The 19467-nt window shown below is 43.8% G+C and overlaps 1 protein-coding gene across 2 annotated transcripts in view; it reads right to left on the reverse strand.

The window, feature by feature from the left end:
• The window catches only part of SLCO3A1 (solute carrier organic anion transporter family member 3A1), a 132792-nt gene that overhangs the window by 33103 nt on the left and 80222 nt on the right, over positions 1 to 19467 (reverse strand). The gene's annotated exons all lie outside the window — the stretch shown is intronic.

Raw genomic sequence — 19467 nt, forward strand, 5'->3', positions numbered from 1 at the left:
TTGCATTTTACTTTGAAAACATTTAACAATTTTCAGCTTTCCTGTTCTATTCTCTTCACCACTCTCCTTATCCCCAAACAGACAGGCTAAAAAAGAAGCAGCAACCCATGCTGGATTAAGAATTTGGAATAATTTCCCTTCCCACCTTTTAAAATTGAACAATTTGCCAAATCCTACTTTGTCCTGTCAACTAGACATTTTCCAGGAACAGAGGAAAGGACTGGAACAGAGGTAAGTATTAGAACTGACATTTTGTGATGCGACTTTATCACTATAAAGGCCCAAGACTGATAATGCAGTTTTCCATTAGAGCAGCACCAGGTACCATGATGACTGTGGAGATACCGTGGTACTCATGCTCAGTCAGTTATGTAAAGTGCACAAGAACCAAGCTGCAAAGACAGGGATAAAGGATGTCAATATTTCAGTAATAAAGAGCTGTCTGTTTCTGATCCAAGGTGCCTCCTAGCAGCAACAGGATCCTGAAACATGAGCAAACTTGTGCTGTTCACAGCATCAAACAGGCAAAGCACCAACTGGATCTCTGTAACCAATTAAGTGGGGACAGAAACTCCCAGCAGAAACCCTCCTGGCTGGAAATAAGATATGGAGGGAAATGCAGCAATGCTTGCAGCCTCACCAGGACACAGTGAGGAGGCACAGTTCACCAGGGAATAAAAGCAGGTTCAGTACAGAGCCATGGACTGAGAAATAAAACCACAGGCAGATAAAGGACACCTGGTCACTTTGCTTCAAAATGCCAGCCCCATCCAAGGGCGAAGGCTACAAGGAAATTTATTTTGGAGAGCTGCCAACAAGTGCCAGGCAAAGGTGAGCAGGACAGGTAAGACAGGAGGAGGAAAAGCAGCATCTCCCATGATGGGACAGCACACTGGGCTGGCAGAGCAGAAGCCATTCCTCTTACTGGAGCTGCATACATTTCCCATCATACTCCCATTTCTACTTCCCAATCTCCTTCCAATACAGTGCTTCCTAGGTCTGTTCTCTGCTACCTACAGGGTTTGTTTCTTGACATGAAACCCTGAAGCAAAATGGTCAGTAGCGTGGGTTTTAGTTTGCTTTATGGAGGAAGTAATTCACTTTGTGAGGGGAATTAGTGAGTAGTGGTAGGAATGTCAGAAGTATTCTATAACGTGGAAAAATGAGAAAATGAAAAAGCCATGTTAAGCTGTCATCATGTCCTATTTCACATTCCTCCCAAGTCCTGATGTGAAGCAATACCAGCATCTGTGATTTATTTTGCCCAATAATAGGCTATGAAATAATGTATAATATCAGGATACATATTTCTGACTTAGTCCTCACAATGTTTAGATGTAAGTTAAAGCCTGCCTCAGGAACATCAAAGGAACGGGTGCAGGAGAACAGGAGAAAGTGCTAAACCAAGAGTTTATCTCCAAAGACACTGAAGGCTTCTGTCCTTGATTACTTTGATATCAAACTGGTCCAAATATCAAAACTCCCAGCAAAGAGTCAGTGCCCCTTCCAGGGCACCAGCAGATGCCTTTGCTTTGTGCATTGGGTTCCACGTGTAATATTCAACTTCAAGCTCCATTTTTGGGGAGATGTGATGTGGTGACCATGTCAACTTGGTACACAGGAATCCACCTAACAGTGTGGATCCATCTTGCAGCTCAACACAGGCATTCTGCTGCCAGGACTGAACTGTTACTCATATTTCTGCTGGCTTGTTTAAAGCCTATCTCAAGCACACCTTCCAGAGCTCCAGTCATCGGCACAAACACACCCTGAGACCAAGGGTCATCAACCTTCCTGACCTTACCAAGTGGCAGACTAAGATGTGTATGAGATATATATATAGTATAGAGAAATACTCGCTGTGGAGAGCAGGAAGAGAGAAAAAATGATGAAAGGTTATAGGGAGAAGGATCAAGGTTTCCCCAGGGCTCCCAGCTGCAGCATGGGACTGGGTATGGAGCTGAATTACAGTCCTCATGGTACCTCTCTACTGATGTCTTCCCAAAGCCACAATGTGAAAACAGCCCCAATGCCAGTCCCAAGAGGTAGCACCAGGAAGAGAAGTCATGCTCCAGCTGTTCCCAAAATGAAGATTTATTTGATGCTGAGAGGAAGATTTGTTCGTGATGCACTTTGGAAAAGTACAAATAACTACAAAGACCCCGTGCAAAGCAACCTTCTGACAAAAATTCCCTGGAAAGCACTACAAGAATTGTCTCCAGGGACTTGCAATCACATTTAAAGTTTGCTTCAGTCATCCAGAAACTTGAAAAATGCTGCTTTCTATTGCCACAGCAACCTGGGTCACCCTTGTAGGACAGGCTGGGTACCAGGTCCACATGCACAGCCTGCATGACTCCAGCACATTCCTCCACGGGTTTGCAGGCAGCTAAACCAGCTGTGCTTGAGCACCAGGGAGTTAAATAACCTCCACAACATGCCTGGCAACTCTGGCAAAGCAGCAACACTTCCAAATTGATCCATATAGCCAGGACCTCTGTGCCCAAAGCTCATTCACTGCTTTTTGCTGTGAAGCAGTTGACTATGAACCATCAGGAGTGAACTGCACAGCGTTTCCAAGGCACAGGCAAACCCCTGGTGTTGCAGAGGATCCTGTTTTATTTAGCCATAGAGATGTCACTGCTATCTGCTGGGCTTACAGTTCCCTTGAGCCAGGCTGCTCCTGCCTTGGCAGTTTTATGAAATCAGAGTGCAGGAGACTGTGCACTGAGCTTCTACAGAGCAACACACCTTCAACAAAGCATATGGCCAAAACAATGCCTGTTCCCTCTTGCACCAACCCCGAGGGACCACTTGGGTGGGCAAAGAGCCCATCAGTTTACAAGGATGACAGTGACCAGGTGGTTCAGTAACTGTCAAGAATTCCAGGTATGGGGTAGAGCACAGATGTGATGCCACAGCCCCAGAGATGCTGCTGTGGACATGGGACAGCATCCTCCTGGGGCTGCACCCTGCCCGCTGCAGGAGCAAGCTCTTTCTAAAAGCACAAAGTGAACTGGCTTTACAGAGCACGAGTTAATCTCAAAACCCTGCTTGTCCCACATTTCCCCCTGCACAGAGGAGGAGACAGGCTGATATGAAGGGATTACTGGAATATCGTAATTCCTCTGCTCTGCGATCTGCCCTTAAAGAGACACCAGCCCAGCCTGGGGGCATCAGGGAGACAGCAGCACAGGCTGGAGAGCCCGGACTACCCTGCAAGCCAGGTCCTGGCCCTCAAGGGCTTGGCATAAGACTTCTGCACTGGCACCCAATGCACAGAGCCCATGTCTTCATTGGGTTTTCTCTGATTTCCATCAGTTGATATAACCTCAAAAATGCACACTAAGGGTAGGGGGAGGCTGTTTCCTAGCCAGATGGCTTCTTACCAGAGCAAAACCTGATGGGCCATCCAGCACTGCCCAGTCACCCCCTCAGACACCCTGCCCACCAGCCACCCCCTTCCCATGTGGGTGCACGTCCCACAGAACCCAGCAACAACACTCAGTCCCCAATCCTTCCTTCTCACTTTTTCTCATTTACAATGGAAAGATGTAATGTTTCCTGCTGTTCGAGTCTTTGTCTATACAGCCACCTGCCCATCAGCACCTCTTGCTCCCTTATAGAATCATTCAGGTTGGAGAAGACCTGTAAGATCATCCAGTCCAACCTTTAACCTAACTCTACTGACCTAGCTCTACAAGCCCACTACTCTGCCATATCCCTAAGCACCATATCTATATGATTTTTAAACACATTCAGGAATGCTGATTCAACCACTTCCCTGGACAGCCCATTTGAGAGCTTTAGAACCCTTTCTGTAAAAAAGTTTTTCCTAACATCCAACCTGAACCACTCCTGGAATAACCTGAAACATTTACTATCACTCCTGCTTATTTGCAGTGCTCTGGTTGGCTGCAGAAAATTTGGAGAGGTGGCACTGGACTGATGGCATGTTTTGATTTGTTTTGCAACCTGGGTGCAGCCACTGAAGTGAAGGGAAACAATCCTGACAGATGTTTCAAAGTGTCAGTTAAGGAGGAACAACTTTGGGATAATTCACTTTAATGTTTAGCCTTTGTTCTGATGGGGATCAAAGTGGTTCCAGCCCTACCTTGGTATGATATGGAGGGGAGAGGAGGATGGGCATTTCTGTCATCTGTACAGTAGCACACATGTTAATTATTAGGTTTGCTTCCAGCCTTCAAGAACTCAAACACTGTTGATCCTTGCCCAGTCATGACCTTCCCCAGGACCATTCACTGCATCTCATTGCTTTTCCACCTTTTAACAAAGACTCCTCCTTCCTTGTGATGTCTTGAAAGATGCATGAACATCACTCAGTACTTCTGTAATAAGGGCGACAAAATGCGTTAGGACAAAAATGTGAATTTTGGTTTTGAACTGTTCTCATTGATTCCAGCTTAGCAGCTCACTGCCTGCACTTGCGTTCCAAATGTAACACCTGAAAAAAGAACCAACAGTGCTGCCCTGGGATGTCCTGTCCTCTCTGTTGGACTTGAACCTGCTTTGAGCAGCAAAACAGCTCCTCTAAGCCTGCAAAGCAGAAGAGCTGGATCAGCCTCCCATTTCCATGGGACCACTTATGACAGGAACACCAGAAAGGGGTTCAGTATTTGACTGCCCTGCCTTTAGCCAGTGAAATAAATGATGACCTATTCTGAAATCAGGCAGCCTTGGATAACTCCTGTCTTTTCCTACCAAACCTGTCCATCAATTAACAACTTGTTCTGCAGCATGTAAAATCAGATCCTGTTTCATGAAGAAGCATTGTTTTGTTTTGTGGTTTTTTTTTAAATTTCAAGCTACTTACCACTATATGGAAATGCTGCAGAATGAGTTATTCATCCCAGTGTTTTCCAAGACTTAATGTCTATACCTCAGGGTGGTTGGGGGTTTCATTTACTTAACAAGACGTAAGAAAAAAATTCACCCAAGCTACAGCTGTCAACAAACTTCAAATACAGTAATTCCAGAGCAGAAGAGAAAGCTCATGGAAGTGGCCTTCCTCCTGCCTACTGGAAAAGACTATTTAAATTCTTTCCAGCACAGTTCTCTGTTCTGGTCTATATTTAGCATTCAGATGCTAATCCCTAAAGAAGTTATTGGACTTGAAGCTGTGTCATATGAAGGGTTCTTCCCAGATGATCAGTGTCCCTTTAAATACTGATTTTTTAAATACCCATTTCCATCTGAATTTAGGATTTCTGCAAGGAGATGTCTGCTGACTTTGAGATGAAATCTGATTCCCTTAAGAAGGTATTTTGCTGGGTGAAGTACACTGCATTTTCAATTATTACCAAGCCTTAAGTTTGTTTTATCAGCAAATCCCTGTCCCCAGCACCATCAATGCTACACTTGAAAGGACAAGCGTTATACCAACAACTGATGGTCTTAGGGGATCCTGGTGCACACACAATCTTTACAAAGCATCACAAAAAGGATTTGGACTTTTGCATTAGGAGCACAAGCTTGGTGCCCAGCCCTCAAATTTCCGTAATCACTAAGGGCATCTCTTACAACTCAAAAACACACCCAGTAGCAAGGGTGTTCCCTCATTCTGATAATGACAGAAATAAAGAAAACTCACGAGGAAAAAAAAAAAGCCTAAACATATAACAAACAAAACAAAAACCCAATGAACAACCAAAAACCCATCCCAGAGCTCTGGCCTTTGGGTCAGTGCTTTGCCAAGCTGCTGAAAGAGGATCACCATGAAGGCTTCAGAGAAACAAACTATGCAATGATGAAAGCTCCACAAGCCTCCAAACTGCATTTGCAAGCAGAACAAAAATCAAACTAAGCCAATCTGGGAGCTATGCAAGGTAAACTATGGGGATGCTCCCATTACAAAAGTCTCAGAATTACTCCAGTCCCTACGAGCTGGCACTGGGAGCATATTCCCCAGTCCTAACCAGTTTTCTTCCTTAACATAATTGCAGGCAGGGGAGGGACTGCTTGCTTCATTTCTCTCCTTGCTGATGGAAAGCTGGAGAAGAAATTTGCTTATGCTAATCAGTCTCTGGCACCAGTCATAGAAGACACTAATCCACAAGCAATCTCTATCAGTCTCTGCATATTTAACTAAAGCAGTGAACACTCGTGGAGGATTATGAACGCAGGGGTATTGTTGTAGCAGTGTTTTCCAACTTAAGCTGCAATCACTCTGATGCCCTGTCTGCTAATATTTACATACACTCTACATATAAACAACCTGCAGAATCAAATCTGTCCATACAAGCACTCTGGTCAGAGATTCTGCCTATCAAAACAGTCACACTATGCAGTGATTGAAGAGATCTCCCAGCATCATACAATGTTGGTGCCGTGACTCTCTGCCAAAACACTTCTGTTGTTGGTGGTTATTTATGTAAGCCAGTATCTGAAAAATTTACAGGTAGTTTAGACATGTATTGCAACTAGAGTTCAGGGACTGTGTTGAGCAAACTTTTAGAAAAAGAGCATAATAGTCCAGTGTTCTGTCACCTTCTGCAAAAAGCAAACCAACCCCATTGGTTGTCCATTTAGGTGTAGCACAAAAAGATGATGCTGAGCACCTCTACAGCATCCCTGAAATGTAAAGACAAGTCATAGGCTCCACCTACCCTGCTGGCTCATGTTCTTGTCCCTAAAATTTACTTGTTATCACATCAGAAGAAGCCAACTCAGTGTAAGAAAAGGGTGCAAGAACATACCTGATTATAGCATGCAGATCCAGGGCAGGCTGCACACATCCTGACACAGGAGCCCACAGGATGTGGATTCCACACCTTTGATCTATGGTGCAAACATTCCAGCCATTGTGGGCTTGAATTAGTGATTTCCACCTTTCAAGCAATTTTTCTCTGCTAATTGCCTTGGGAAGCAGCCATGAAAGAGAGCTTGAAAAAGAATAAAGTATGCTCAAATGCCAAATAGACTTTAAAAAAGGTTTCAGTCACATTCCTTCGAGCTGTCTTCATCTCCCCCCAGCTGTTAAACACCAACACCTGTTTTACCAACTCTGCTGTGCTGCTTTAACTGAAGACTGCCAGATTTCCCTGTGTTACTTGCCAGGAATTGTGCCAACAGTAAGTTAGTATGGAAATACACTTGCAGGGCACTTTTCCTTCTCTGTAGGTAATTCCCCTCTGGACTGGCTCATAATTTCTAGTTTAAGACAAGGGGGGTTTGAACTTACATTGGGGTATAGGTATACATTAGTACATTAGACAACTGCACAAAATCATTCCTATTCCTCTCTCACCTGCTCTAGCAAGCTAACCCACCAAGAAGTACAACCTGTGCTTGTTAAATGGGGACACAAGTCCCTTCTGAGGGTCTTGTGCATTTTTATCTCCAGCACTTGATTTCCCTAAGAGCCAGAACCTCTCATCCTCCTTGCTGTTCTAGAATACACTAAGAAAAAAACCCCAAAACCCAACAGATCGTAAGACTGAGACTACAATGAACTACACAAAAATACAGGCTGAGAGCTTGAAAATTTTGAATGTTGCCATTTGTCAGCTTAGAGTTTGGTGCAACACCACCTTCCTTTATTTATTTTCTAAGCTGGGCAGTGAGTTCAGCACAGACCTAATACATTAATTTGTAGAGAAGGCTGCCAAGGCTGCCTCCCTCTTGCTTTAACCTCAGTCTTAGGGGTATCCCTTCCCATACCACATAGTTAAAATGAGAGAACAGCAAGTCCCACTTCTAACTCACATTTTGTGTCAATAGAGGCAGCTTGCTGCTTTTCTAAGCAATTATGAAATCAGGAAGTTAAGCTCTGTTCCCTTCCCACTGGACTTCCCCCAAGCCTGCCTCACCATATATGAAAGGCTCTTCCCCGCAAATTTCCCCACTCCTCCTTCCCATATCTCACCTGAGGGCAGCAGAGGATCTCTGCTGCATTTCCATCCCTTTTAATGCCCCTAACCGTGTTTTCCATTTCTTCCTTGTGCCAACAACAGCTGGGATTTCAAGCATCAGACAGGGAAGCTGTTTGCTAAAATCAGAGCATACCCTCTGGTGCAGTGCTTCATCCCCTGGCAGCCTGCAGCTCTCCAAACCCTGGGGACCTCTCTAAGGCTGATCAAGCTGTTGCACACCCATACACATGTACCTATCCATCCCAAACACGGTACCTGCCACAGAGTCCAGCTCTCCCAAAAATAAATGTAAAGTTCATACTTCTGCTGTTACAACATTCCTATGCCAAGAAATACATCCCACTGCCCCATAGTCCCTACCACCACTGGTCCAGGGCTGCCATCTCAGCTGCCAGCTCCTGGGGAACAATAGATTCATAAGTTTTGAAACAAGACTTTCAAACTTTTTTCTTCCTTGTTTCACGTTTTTTCAAAAAGTCTAGAAAGAAAAAGTCAGGACAATTAAGGAGCAAAATAATTTATGGTTTGCTGCCCTGCAAAGGAAAGCAGGAAGAAAAGAGGGGATGAAAAGCAACAGTTCCCCCTAGATTTGTTTTGGTTGGTAAAGACCAGAGTACTGTGTAAGCCCATCCTAAATTCCTGAAGGAAGGGGAGGCCTGGGAATCACTGATGACATCAGGCAAGATGCTGGCAACCTCGTGCTGACAGCAGCTATCTGTAGCAGGCACTGAGCAAAGTGCAGCCTTTTCCCCTGCTGAATAGATTTAATCTAGTCCAGTAATGGCTGAGCTGTCAGGAAGGAAAGGAAATTTAAAACAAAACTGCTGTTGTTCCTCTTCCTCATATTGCAAACACCATTAGAAAAAAGTATTTGGTCTTGACAATAGTCATTCTTCACACTCACCTAAACCTCACTGAAGTTGATGGGAACTCTTCCACTGACCTTATCTGGCTCTGGATCAGATCCACTATTTGCTCCTTATGGAGCGTGGCCAGGCATTCAGGGTGTTAGTTTGGGGCCTGCCAGATTCCCTGGTGAGCAGCCATTGCTTAGTGCTGGGATCCTCATCCCTTCTCCCACCCATCTCCTCCCTCTGAGGTCCCTTTCTGCAGGGGCTGCTCAGCCCTGGGCCATGCTCAGGTGGCAGCTCTACGTGCTGCTCCAGGATGGTGACAAGAGCACACTGAGGTGTCCCCACACCATCTTCAGGGATGGCTGTGGGCAACGTGGGGTTGTGACTCCAGGTATGCTTTGCTTCCTGGCACGTTGGAGTCTCAACGAGGCTCTATGCAAACTTCTCAGCAAGGGAAATTTGGGGAGTCTCAATGCACACCAGGGATGGGTGGGACAGCACAGTGTTCCCACAAAACATTTCAAAGCAGAGAGGGAGGGTGGCTCAGGTTGAGAACCCACTCCAAATACCCTCCCCACTCACCCCATACAGTAAAGTCTTAGGTATGCCAGATGCATGCTGGGGGATGGGGAGGCTGCCTGGATGTAGGATAATCCCCCAGTGTAAGATAACTTCCCATATAATTTATATCAGTCCTTAACAGCTTGGTTGCATTTGAAGCACAAACGTTGGAGAGCTGGAACATTAGGACAATATTCCTGAGAGAGTGTTTTTCCCAAAACTACAGGCCATGTGGACATTTTATTGAGTTTTCTTACTAAGTCAGAAACCTTGGGGAGATAAGAGCCTCTCCAATGCTGTTTTCATAAAAATATTTTCTTTTGTGCCAAGCAGGACCCTGACCCTGGAGAGTCTCTGTCCCCAAGGGAGACAAGAGCTCCTGCTATCATTGTGGCCTTGTCTCCCTTAATTAAGCACTCACAACCACAGCTGAAAGATGAAAGCCCTTTTCCAGCCCTCCAGGAGAGGGACAGGATGGAGGCTTTGGAAAAAGACAGCAATTCTCTACCTGGCATTGTCTTTTAAGTTGGGGAGTGGATTAAAAGTTCTCAAATACCCCATTTAAAATCAAAGATATCAGTGGCCCAGTTAAAGGGTTTAGGGGGAGTAGGAAAGTACCTGTCAGCCTTCACTTCTGAAACAGGATCTCCAAAATTATTCCTAACTCCTCCTCTTCCTGGGTGCTCAGTGACCTTTCAGGAGATGCTGTAGCTCTGCAAGGTCTCTCCCCCCTGTGGCTCCTGCCCATCTCCTAAGCACCTCTATACCTGAATTCATGGGAAGTCTCTTATTTTTCTGTTTATCACCCTGCTTCAAGCAGTCACCTCCTGGAAAAAGTTAACCCTTCAAGACCACATAGATAAATGCTTAAAACTGAAAACAATTCCAGACAACTGGACTATTCTGGCTCTACCTCAGCTAGATTAAGGTTCCCAGAGCTTGTTACCACCCATATGCTGCAAGCCCTGCCAGCCAAACCACCAGTACTGAAATTTCCAAGCCCAGTTCTGCAAAGCCACCTAAGTTAAGATGCTCATACATCTAAAATAATCCAATTGAAAGAACTGCTGCAGGGACAAATCCTACAGAGCATGTGACATAGAGGCTGGAAAGAGCAATTTCCAAATGACCAGAGTCACTTGATTCTTACACTGTCATTTTGCAAGGTCTGTCCTTATTACAAAGTTCTGCTAAGTGAAATAGGTCAGTAAGCCTTTGATGGACCAGTGTGACACTGGAAAAACACAGCAAATAGACTCAGGAGGCTTTATAAGACTATGGATGCTTATTTTCATTTTTAGGAGAGGGGGAAAAAAGGAAAGGATGTTAAAATTTCTCCTTCACAGAATTTCAAAGTGGAACACATTATTATTTGGGGGGCTGAAAAAACATTGTCACTTCCATGTGATAAATTTTCATTATACATTATATATAGCCATGTAAAAAAAATCAATTAAAGAGGCAATAAATAAAGCCACAAACCTCTCAGACATTTTGTTATTAAAACATTCTGCTGTGGAAAATGTTGAAATTTCCCACATTTTCTTTTGTGCAGAGGAAGGCAGATCCATCCCATCAAAACTCAGCCCCTTGCAGGCAGTGGAGTCACTCGGGTGAGTGCTGAGCCCTGCAGGACCTGGCTTGGCTGCCCTGCATGCACTGCCACATGTTTCAGCTGGTGTGCCTTTGGATGATGATCTACTTTTATTATTTTTGGCAGAGTTTGTCTTATTCTTTTGGACAGTAATTACATTTTCCAGGGCAGGCTTTCTGCCAGAGCTCAAAAGGATGACCAACAGGCCCTCTTTAACCACCTGCTATGATTCCAGCCCTGATTAGTTATTTATGTGCTGTTGGAACCCATTGCAAGAACCACCCTTTCTGGTTATGTTACCAGTCTGGCTTCAGGGAGAGGTAGATTTGAAAGCAGAAGAGGGAAATACCATCAGTAACAAAGGCAGAAATTTGAAAGGTCTGAAACTGTAGATATTTTGTACAATACTTGCTTTTGTAAACATTTAGATTGCACCAGTCTTGTTCCCACTGCTCCCACATCAGATGGGATGGAGCAGCTTTCATATAAGAGCAAACACAATGCTAACAGTAGCCAAAAATGGGAATAGAACTTCTTGTAAAAACCTGGAGTCTTTTTCACCTCGCAGATATCAGGCTCACGTTTTCATCATGTGTTCCAGATGGTTCCAGGAATCAGAGAGGCTTGGAAGCACTGGGATGCTACAGGTGTACGGGTGCCTACACCCTAACAAACACTGGCTTCATTGGCTCAGTTACATCTGATGGAGACTAAGGGTCCAGCATGTTGTAAATTCTTATGCTTGGCATGAATATGTGGTCATGGAGCGCAGCAATAACTCTGTGCTTGCACCATTGGCCAAGCAGCAACAACCTGGACATAAATGCTGTCTGTATTTGTAGGTATTGGAGCTGCTTACTGTGTAGCATCACAGAGAGATCTGAAATCATGGTCAGAAGTTGTGGGTTGGTAGAATATAGCAAGCTCACCTTGCCAAGAGCACAGGTCGTTCAGGCCAAATGAAACCTCCCATTTCCTCCATCCTGTACTTTCCACCCTCTCATTTTTACCATCTCCTCATTTCCAAAAATCATATTATGGGTCCTGACACAAAGGGATCAACTATTGCACAGGGAAGACTCACACTCTTGCTAAAGGGAAGTAGTAGGTTCCTATTACTGTGTTTCATACAATTGAGGTATTTTCTTCACTAAACCAGGCACCAGGAGGCTAAGGGATGTGACCCAGGATATTCCTGGGGGATTTATAGGGACCCAGGGTTCTAATCCCACGTCATCTTTTTCCAGCACTGCTACTAAGAAATACACAGATTCCACATTAGATACTTTACAGTCTGCTCTGATGGATTCTCTCATAGTTTGTGCTGCCACCCATTGAACTGTATGTCCTTCTCCTTTTAATAATCATCAGGTCTTAATTTTGTGTTGTCATCAAGCACAGAAACAAGTCAAGGGTTTGGCACACAGCACAGGCATGAAGGACACAGATGCCTGGCACCCTCACAAAGCAGCAGTCCCTAAGTGAGTAGGCACAATTAAACTCAACTTGAATTTCTACTCTCTACACATACCAAATTTTAAAGGCCATATGACTGACAACACTGGTGACATCCTGCACAGGAGCTAAAACCCTGTAAAAAACCCCACTTACCCTGATTTAGCACCACTCAAATGGAGGATGTCTTTGTAGACTTGGTCATGAGTAGCAACTGCCCAGGTTGTGTCAAGCTCCCTGACACCTCCTGCATTCCTTAAAAGCCCTCTGGCCAGGCTTTCCACAGCATTCCCCCAACCTCTCAAGATACAGCTGCAGGCTGCTGGTGTAAAGCTTCTCTCTGAGTAGAGCTCAATAAAGTAATGTGCAGGATATTGATAAAAATTAATGTGACGCTCTGCCATATGTCACCAAATCCACATCCTACAGGGGATACAAAGCATCACCAATTAAGCAGCCATCACAGGGGAACACTCTTGCCTTTGCTTTCACTCTGTTCTTTTATCATTTCCCAGAAGGTTTTTATTATTAAAGACAGCAATATGTTTAAAAGGAACCACAGTGGACACAAAGAAAGAGCTTGGTATTTATTGTGATCATATCTGCTTTGCCAAGCAGCCATGTGCCTGCCAGACAGCACCGGGCTTCATCTCTGCCTGTGTAACCTGAACCATGCAGAGGAGAAGGGGACTCAGTTTTTCAAATTATCCTGTTTGCACTCCTTTTCTCAATGGAGCTGCAACTCTAGAAGCATTTAAAGTTAATTCACCTCAGCACTTTTTTTTTTTTTTTTTTTTCCCCTTACATAGCTGAATCCATGATTTAATCATGTTAGCACTCCATGGAGATAAATATCCACTACAAACACTACAGCAGTTCTCAGCACACACCATGTCGCCAGGAAAAGTAAAATACACAACACTGAGCTTAAGAGGCATAGTTTTCACTCTGGAAGTTCAGATGAAATAAATGATTTTTTCCATCCCTGTGGAAATATTTCTTTTAGTCCCATGTGATGACAAATCATCAGACCTTGTGATTTTAATTTTTTTTTTTTTTTTTTTTTTGAAACAAACATTCCTGAAATACTTCGATGAAATTATGGAAACACTATGTGTTGACAGAGGGAAAACAGCTACCTAGAATTTGTTACATCTTATTATTACATTAAATTAAAAAACCTTTTCACCCTAGCAAAATGACATCGTCTTGACAACCTCCTGTTGACTATTTGGATAAATTTGATGCAACTGTTCAAAACACCCCAACCTGAATCAAACAACCTTGCAGAAAATTGCCAGGATGAGAAGTGTCCAGCAGATGTAGCCTGGCAATCACCCTGCAAGCTTTACTGTGCAAACAGTATGTGTCTTGTTTTCCCAGCTGAAAGGTACAAGGATGACAAAGGGGTTTCTGATCTCAACATAACCTTTATGAACGTCCTCAACCATGGAGGCTGCAGCAGGAAGTTTTATCAATTTCCTCACTGCATTTTGTCATGATTCTGCACAAGGCTGCAGCAGGGCATGTGTCTAAAGGAAATTACCCAGGCACCAGTATCACAGCCAGAGTTCATCTCCAGTGCACCTAAATGAAGCCTTTAGGGAAATTATTATACCTTTTCACTTAGGAAAGAGAAGTTTTCTTCCCTGCTAAATGACCCTTGACCACGTAATCCTTACAGGGGACAGCAGCCATTCCAAATGATAACTGAAGTGTGTGTCATGAAGGGCAGCTTAATAATACAGAATGTTCAGAGTTCAAGCAGATCAGAACCCATCTAGTTCATGACTACTGCAAAGTGTATCACTGCTCAGCAGCAACATGGCAAAGCTGTGTTGGATAACATTTACTTATCACCATGGGCAGTGTAGGACTGCTCTTCCTACCTTTCATAATTGTATCATTTTCAGATGTCTACATGTACAATTTGATTACACAAAACAGAGCATTTCTGCTCATTTTTCATATTGATCCAATGAACAAGTGGGGAAAAGGAAGATAGGAAAGAAGTGTACTTGATGTTGTATGTGAAAACACCCATTCCTTTCAACAGCAGGTGTCATAATACCAAAAAAAAAGGTGCTGACACAGTCTGAAATCATAAAACCCTTTTGGGGACACAAAGATCTAGGATGCTTCTCTATAAAAGGCCCTTCATCCATGCTGAGGTGACAACACCACACAGGCACAGATGCAAAAGGTGTGTTTAATCCTGCCTTTTGCCTGCTCACTGCACCACTCCCGCCTTCTGCAAGCTGCTTGGTCAGAAATGTGCTGCAACTGCTCCCTTTAGTGACAGCAGGCACTGAACCAAGCCCTGGCCTACAAGCCACTGATTTGTGCCATTTCTCCTCCCCCATTATCTTGTGCCTGTGGTCCTGCACAGCAAGACAAGGTAATGCAAAGGAAGACAAATCACCTCTTGATGCACAGAGGAGACAAGGCTTTTCACCAACTTTTATAGTCCTTTAATACGGGCATGGGAAATAATTCCGGGTGTGCACAGAAGCGTCAGAGATAGAGAAAGGCTTTAAAGTGTTTGAAAGGGGGAACAGGAGATTTATGAGAGACATTCTGTGTCTCAGACACACAACATCTCCAGATCTCCCCCTCTCCCCTTGGAGATGGGAACTGAAAGCACATCCCTCTGGCATGGGGAAGCGTGTTTTCATGTTACTGTTTTTAAAACTTTGTCATGGGTTATTAAGAGAACTGAAAAACATGTCACACTTAGCAACTTAACTCCCAAATCACCTGGATGTTCTTGACCCAGCACTTCTAGAAAAAAATTCCTGTGAGGACTAATTTTTTGGTTTGGTTTGGTTTTTCATTTTGCTTCATTGCTGTGATCAAACATGCCAACCTAACCTCCCCCATGCTGACCTCACGCTCCATAACCAGACGAAGGAAAAATAGGCAGGATTACCACTAGTAGCCCAGGCACTGGAGTATTCCTCCCTCACGTGTCTCCAGAAGACCTCATTCCAATTCTCTCACTTGCCAGAGGACAACATGCACCACTCCCTGTCTGATCCCATATTTCATATGTGACTATTCCTGAATCAAAACCAAGCCACAGGTTCCTAGGCTTCTCACACAACTCATACACTGGGTAAGGATCTCAATTTTATAGCTCAGGAAGCAAAATGGGGGGAGGAATGGAGAGAAGCAGTCAGAAAAATCACATTTTTGCATACTAAAAATCCAACCCTTTCTCTAAGGAGTGCTTCTCTCTCTATGCAGAGCTTCTCAGACACCTACATAGGAGGCTTGAGCAAGCTTAGCTCTCCAGAATATGTGTCCTGCCAGACCCAAATCACAGTGCTGTGATGTCATGGCCAAGAGCAGTTCAACTCCCAAGGTTTGCCTTCTTTTGCACCAAAATAGCAGCTAAGCCTGAACAGGAAGTTGGGGAAGATTCATAATGATGGAGTTAGAGGTAATGCTTAATCCCCATTACTCACTACTGGTATTTAGGCAGCATACTGTCTGGCTCATGAATAATCTTGAGGCAGAAGGCAAAAGAAGTTAATGTATGAGAACAGGTACTGCCATTTCAGAAAAGTGACTCTGAGCTATCTATTGGCCCCGAATAATCTTTGTGGGCAGATGGAATGCAAATTCCTCTCCCTTTACCTGTCACTGTAAGAAAAAAAAAAACCAACCAACACAACAACAGAGCTAGCATCAATAAGGAAGAGAGCAAACAGTTCTATATTCTGCTTTCAGCTACCTGGAGCCATATTTCCAGGGTACAAGTTGTACTGAAACTTCCCTGCCTATTTAAGGGTAGTTTCGTGGGTGGTTCTCCAGGTCCACACCACTGGATCTGCTCATTTGGGCTTAGGGAAGGATCAGATGAGCAACTTCAAGAATGGTGGCTGGTGCATTCTGATAAAGCCAGCAAGCACTAGGATTTTAAGCAGAAGCTTTGAGCTTCCTGTCTGGCCAGGCTGTCAGCCCACCAAGCAGTGATGAAGGGAGGGTACATCCACAGAGCTCTGTACTGATAAAAAAAGTTTTTAAAAAATGATCTGCCAACTAATAAATCCTTTAAAGCATTGCAGGGAAAGCATTTTTCCTTCTTATTCTTACAAGTACAAAGATTTGTATTTCAGTGCTGTCACTGGATGCTCTTTAAATGAGGGCAAGTTGGGTAATACCAGGTACTTCACAGGTTCTCCAAGTCATCTCAACAATGAGGTGACAAGGGCATGAGCTGGGGATGTTGCCACCACAGACAGGGCTGTGACAAAGTTGTGACTCCAGCACAGTTGCTCAGGCTGGCTTCCAGGCTGCCAGCACTTGCATCCCTGCATTCAGAGCCTGTGCAGAGTCACAAAACTCATCTCCAAAGCGAAATAAATGGTAAAAGTAAAACTTGACTCTCAACTTGTGAGGTTCTTGCATACATCAGCAAAGTTTAATAGCAGTTCATCTCCTTGCCACATTGCAGAGCATCCTGTCCTAAAATGAGAGGTGAAGCAGGTCAGTGCTCAGGTACCTCCATCTGGCTATGAAATGCTTTACAGATGTGGGATAGCAGGCAATGTGACAGCCCTCTCATTTGTGCAAAGAAGGAAAGGAGATGCACTCACCACCATGCCAGAGACTCAGACTGCCAGATTCAGATGTACAGCCACAGAATAAAACAGATTTCCACCTCTTACATTAAAAGGAATGAGCAAAAATACTGCCACTTACTCACGGCTCCTTTGTGCCATCCCTGTCACACAAAGCTGATTGCAGATGACAAGCAGTAGTCACCACTGCCATCTTCAAAACTGCCATTTGAAGTCGATTAATTAATGCTGTTTGGGTCCAGCCTGTAATATTAATTAAACTAAGGGGGAATTTTAGAAAGCTATTCTGATGAGTGCTACAAGGCAGGAGAAGGGACTGAATGTGGCTGTCTTCCTCTCCCAGAAGGAGTGAAAACAAACAAACAAGTAAAGTATAGACCTGATCAAAATGGGTCCTAGTACATTTTTAAACAGATCACATTTGTTTAATTTCAAATAAATGCCATGCAATTTAATTTCCAGGGCTAGAGGCGAGAATAATACAGCACTGCTGTGTTGTCTTCATCTGTCTTCTAATAAACTAATTAGAGCCCAACATGTTAAAGCCCTGTGCACCATTATCTATTATTCAGGTCCCTAAAAGATGTTAATTAACCCGTGTGTTCTGAGAAGCTCCATTGAAACACATACAATAGGGAGCCACATGGCACAGTCAAAGCATGAGTTGCTTACTCATTTTGCCTTAATTACATGGGCATGATGCCAAGGTGGTAGTGGAGGAAAAAATACAGTATCACAGAGACAATGTCCAGATGGATGCATCAGTTTACAGTTCATTATTTTACCAGGAAAAAAAAAATAATGAAAAAAATTCCACTTTACTCTACTATTACACAACAAAAATCTAGCTTAGTCAGAACTAGATTATGTCAGGGAAATCTAATACAAACATGATAGGTTTGGGTTCAAAAGCAGCACACAAAGAGCTGATCCTGCTGTACATGAAGATCTGAAAAAAACAAGTGCTTTTCAGGTTGAAATGCAAACAACAAACTAAAGCAATTGTAGGAGGAGATGAATAGGATTTAGACTCAGCTCCTGGTCCCTCAGCCGCTGAGAAAGAAGAGGCAAGACTATGAAAAAGAAACCTCTCCACCAGCTCCATCAGCCACAGCAGGTGTATGAGTATGGCAAATGTTCTGGAGAAGGTGAGTTAACCAGACCTCCACCAAGCATTAAAAAAAAATGTTTTAGCACACAATAAAATCTTCTAGATCTCGAAGTTATGATGACAAAAGGCTCCTCTAAGGCTACAAAACTATCTCTCTCCAGATTGCAAGGCATGTGAGTACACGTAACTCTAAGAATTATGTCATTGCTTGAACATGATAAAATATCATGTGTTCAAGCAAAAATGCTGAGAAAAAGCCACTTGTGCTGAAAATATTTGTTTCCCTAAAATCTAATCTTGATCTAGACACTCTTCATGGAAAATTTGGGGTCAAGTTTTGAAAGCTGGCAATATTGGAAGCACCGATGCAAGGCTAAGGTGTGTGATCAGCTGGCAATACTTCTTGCTCCATCTCCAACACTGCAGGGACATGATTGAACAAGATATTAGGTAGACCATCCAAACCCCTATGAAGCCTGCAGCACTTGAATGGTGTCTTTTAAACCCACTCATCAGAGAAGTCACTGAAAACTGAACTGCTGTTGCCTGGTTTCCCAGTGTGGGCTCTTGGGTTTACAGGGTGCCCTGCACTTATGAGAAGACACCGTGCCCAGCATCCAGGGGTTAGAACACATTACTTGTGACAGTGAGACAATAAATATCAACATAAATCACTTACAGGTGTTATAACACTAATTTGGGGCCAGTCCAATCGTTACTAGAGATAAGCAAACATCCTCTCCACAACAGATCAAACAGGATGGAAGCCAGCACTATGGATGTTATGCTAACTCAGCTCTCTCTTCTGGCAATCTCTCCCGTTTTCTTTTTTTTTTTACACTTTCACTTTCAAAAGAAAACAAAAAGAAGGAAAAAAAAACCCCAGGCTTTCCCTGCAAGGCTCCAAGGATCATGGGCAGGTAAGGCCTGTCCCTCCTGCTAGAACAGCACCATTTGTAACCCAGAGGGGCTTGGCAAAGAGCATACCATATTTGAAAGGAGTCACAAACCAGGGCTCAAACATTGTAAAGGGCTCAAACAGCCCTTCTGCAACCAGGCTGCTGGCTCAGAGTTGGTTGATAAAGGGAGGACTTTGTTCCAGCGCAGGAACTGACTGTTCCCCAGATCCTTTATGTTCTGCTTCTCTGCCATAAATCTAAAGCAACTCCAATAAATCTGCTAACATCAACTCCTGGTGGGAGTCAGGCAAACATGACACATGGAACCAGAGATTTGGAGAGAACCTTCCTTATTGTTCATCTCCCAGTGCTGGTGGTATTTTTTTTAAAAAAAAAAAAAGCTGCTTAAGAGCTGACAGATCTGCCAAGCATGCATTTCAGCCAGCATAACCAACAGCCTTTGAGAGAACATTACTTCATGTGCTGTATTTTCTGGGCACACAACATTGTTACAA

Source organism: Heliangelus exortis, chromosome 11 (genome assembly GCF_036169615.1).
Source record: "Heliangelus exortis chromosome 11, bHelExo1.hap1, whole genome shotgun sequence".
Lineage (NCBI taxonomy): Eukaryota > Metazoa > Chordata > Aves > Apodiformes > Trochilidae > Heliangelus > Heliangelus exortis.